Source organism: Acomys minous (assembly GCF_964271855.1).
Source record: "Acomys minous genome assembly, chromosome: 5".
In the NCBI taxonomy this organism is placed as follows: Eukaryota; Metazoa; Chordata; class Mammalia; order Rodentia; family Muridae; genus Acomys; species Acomys minous.
In genome coordinates, this window is record NC_140494.1 from 54,292,135 (window position 1) to 54,296,287 (window position 4,153).

The window sequence follows — 4,153 nt, forward strand, 5'->3', positions numbered from 1 at the left end:
AACAACTGGACAACTGGAGCAGTCTGGAACATCCACATCACATTTAAGTCACCAATGTGCCAAATGAAATGGAAGATATAATTTAAAAATTCAAAAGCCATATCTAGAAATTCAATATTCAAAAATACTAAAGCAAATATAGTTTTTTCTTTCTTTTTTCTTCCTTTTTTTTGTTTTTTGTTTTTTGTTTTGTGGGACAGGGTTTCTTTGTGTACACTTGGCTTTCCTGGACTTGCATTTTAGACCAAGCTGGCCTTGAACTAACAGCGATCCACAGGGCTCTGCCTTCCTGAGTGCAGGCATTAAAGGTACGTGCCACTATTCACAGCTTTTAAATATAATTTTCATGTTAAAAGATTTGCAATGCTAAATATCTTAGGGTCTTTGAAAATCAAATACAGAAGGCACAGAAAGAATATTATATATTATTACTAATGTTTGTTAGTGATAAGTGATATCACTATCATCATTCAAAATAAATAAAAAAACATTTTACTTTCTAAATGTGATGAATATATTTCCTCCAAATAGTTCTTAAATGATCAGATTTGACTTCTTAAATATCATATCTTACTATTTAACTCAAAGGTGCATAACATATGTTCACCAACTTGTATTTTAGGGGCTAGAGAATAGCTGTTAACAAAGGGTTTCTCTCAATTCCTAAAGCCCGTATAAATAAAACACGTCATGGCAATACACATTTGTTATCCCAGGGTTGAGTAGATATGTGTAAGGAGGTCCTTGGATATTATTGGGTACCCAGCATAAATTACTTGCAGAGTTCCAGTCCAGTCGACGGAGATACCTTGACTTAAAAAAAAAAGTGATGGATGTCATCTGAGAAATGACTTCTGGGGCGTTTGCTTTGCCCTAAATTAACACACACAGAGAATGTACATTAACCTGCACACACACACATAGTAATACACTTAGTATGAATCCTGAAAACTACATATTAAATATCTTGCTGGAATTTACCAAGCCTCTGATGTAAGCAGCACACGATCTGGGAGATAAACAACTAATTCAGAGACTCCTGAGCTTCCTTTAGTCAATATACCTACAGTGAATAACCACAGTTATAACCCATTAAACCCCAGGTTGATTGGCCATTTTCAGCTTTATGTGCATGCCACATGCTTTAGTATATCAGTCATCAGTCTGTTGTACTCAAGACAATTTAAAAACAATTAATCCATTCCATTGTGTGTATTACATCCTACTGTCTGATTCACAGTTCATATCACTTTTGGAGCATATAGAGGTTGTGGAATTGTCAGCTCACAGAATAATATATGTGGATCTCTACATTTGTATCTATCATCTATCTATGCAATGTTAGATCATGGAAAATAGCCTTTTAGAGTTTGTGCCAGCAATACAAGCTAGCTCTCTCTGCTCTGCATTCTCAGAAATACTTATTATTTTCCATTCATTGCCTGCTTTTCATTGAGAATGAATAGATAATTCATTGATGCACTAATTTGAATAGTATGTAGACCAAGTATTTTGATACTACCAATGTAAAATTGTGTGGATATCTTTAAGTTAATGGGGAGAATTTAGACAATATCTCTTATGAATGCTACGTAAAACTTGCTTGCTAAAGCTGATCCTGGTGTCTGGATCAATCATTTCCTTGAGACCTTCTGACGTTCACTCTTGTCTAGATCCAGGTGAAGAATACATTTCTGTTATTTTAGCTGCTCTGGTTTATAGTATGTGTTACTGTCATGCTTACAATCTTATGGAAGATTAAATAAAAGTCACACACCCATCAATTTCCTAATGACAGTTATACTGAAGCAAAGTATTTGACCTTATTTTTATTCAAATATATCACTTTGGCACCTAAGAATATTTCTCATAGTTTTAGTGCTATAAATTTGTTGCTAAACTATATCAATGACTTGAGCATTGTTGTTTTTTAAAACATCAACATTTTTTTTGTTTTCATCACGGAAGATTTTTTTAAAATTAATTTATTCTTGTTACATCTCAATGGTTATCCCATCCCTTGTATCCTCCCATTCCTCCCTCCCTCCCATTTTCCCCTTACTCCCCTCCTCTATGACTGTGCCTGAGGGGGACTTCCTCCCCCTTTATATGTAAACTTCAAACCCTTACCCAGATCTAGGCAGTGGACAGGACATTCTCCACAGCTGAGTGGAGAGTGGGGTATAACTTTCACATGTACTCTGGTGCCTCATATTTGACCCACTAGAGGGGGAGACCTGGTGGCATGCAGAGGAAGGATAGCAGGCTACCAACATCAACAATTTGAACAAAATATTTTTTGAAAAATTAACACAATGCCATCATTGGTTTTTTGTTCATTAAAAATCATCCATACTATCTTATAGGCAGAAGTAGAGAGAGGTTTTGTTTTTGTTTTTCCATTTGGCTGAAGCAATATGATTAACTATATTAATTTCTCATAAGTTGGTTAATTTTAAGAGTCTGCCATTACAATTTGCATGCTCTTCAGTACCTTGTACGCATTCTTACAAGACAGATGTTTTCCTTCCTAGAGTGGTTAAAATGGCATATCAGATGACAGTACGAAAGGCTAGTCAACTGCTATTTTTGACTAAACTGTTACTGAGATAGTTTTCTTTGACATAGGTAAGAGAATAACTGTAGTCAATGTGTGAAAATGGCGGGACGTGCAATCCTCAGTTTGTGGTCTGCCAGCTAAAGGTGAAGATATATTCCTCCAATTCAGGCCCCACACGCCGGGAGGACAAGTACATGTACTTCGAGTTCCCTTAGCCACTGCCTGTGTGTGGTGACATCAAAGTAGAATTCTTCCACAAACAGAACAAGATGCTCAAAAAGGACAAAATGTTTCACTTTTGGGTAAAAACGTTCTTCATACCAGGACCAGAGGAAACCTCAGAAAAAGTAGAAAATGGAAGTGGATAGCATTTGCAGCGTGGAGAAGGCAGACAATGACAAGGAGTACCTAGTGCTCACCCTCACAAAAAGTGACCTCGACAAAGCAAACAAAGAAAAGGCCAACCGATACTTCTCTCCAAATTTTAAGGTGAAATTATACTTTACAAAAACAGTAGAGGAGCCATCCAATCCAGAGGCTAGCAGTTCAACTTCTGTGACACCAGATGTGAGTGACAATGAACCTGATCATTACAGATACTCTGACCCAGAGAACGAACCTTTTGATGAAGATCAGCATTCACAGATTACAAAAGTCTGATTTTTTTTTAATCAAGAGGGATAAAATACTATGATAAAAAAAAACTTGAATAAACTGAAATGGACCTTTTTTTTTTAATGGCAATAGGACATTGTGTCAGATTGCAGTTATAGGAACAATTCTCTTCTCCTGACCAATCTTGTTCTACCCTATACACCCACAGGGTTTTGACACTTGTTGTCCAGTTAAAAAAGGTTGTGTAGCTGTGTCATGTATATAACTTTTTGTGTCAAAAGGACATTTAAAATTCAATTAGGATAAGGAAAGATGGCACTTTCCCATTTTTTAAAAAAAAGAAAATATACAGCACTATTTTGTATAGATGTTATCATAGGAAATAACATTTTCCTTATGTTAACATTTCTGGCATTATGTTTTCAATTAAATTTAAGTTGCTAAATGGAACCAGATAGAAGGATATAAAGCTTATTAGACTGATTACAAAGCTTATGAGTACTGTATTTCAATGTCAAAATGTATTTTTCTAAACTTAAGCATTAATATTTATTCAAAATATTATAGACAATATTTATAAATGCAGTAATCTGAAAATTCTATGAGTAGGTAGTAGGTTGTCTCTTCAGTTTGTCAATAGGAAAAAAACAACTTTTTTATTTTTTATTATGTTCTTTTTTAACATATACATTTATATTATTACACCTGAATAAAATAAACTACATACAGCAGGAAGAACCACAAGTTAAAATTCTAGCACTAGTTCCTTAGACAAGATCAGCTAATTTATATACATTTGAAATATGACTCAAATTCAATTTATGGAATAATTTCTCCTTAGGAGGAATCTAATGTTAGTATAAAATTAAGCATTGATTATTGCTTATAATCTCTGTTCTTTCCAGAAACTTCAAATGCATGACAAAACAGTTAATAATAAAGTAACAATTTACTAAAGCCAGGCATGGTGTTGAATGC

At 34.5% G+C, this 4,153-nt stretch overlaps 1 pseudogene across 1 annotated transcript; it reads left to right on the forward strand.

Moving 5' to 3' along the window:
* Positions 1-2,649: 2,649 nt before the first annotated feature.
* Positions 2,650-3,499, forward strand: LOC311598365 (phosphatidylinositol 3,4,5-trisphosphate 3-phosphatase and dual-specificity protein phosphatase PTEN-like; annotated as a pseudogene). Its single transcript has one exon. The product of its transcript is annotated as a phosphatidylinositol 3,4,5-trisphosphate 3-phosphatase and dual-specificity protein phosphatase PTEN-like (transcript).
* Positions 3,500-4,153: the final 654 nt, after the last annotated feature.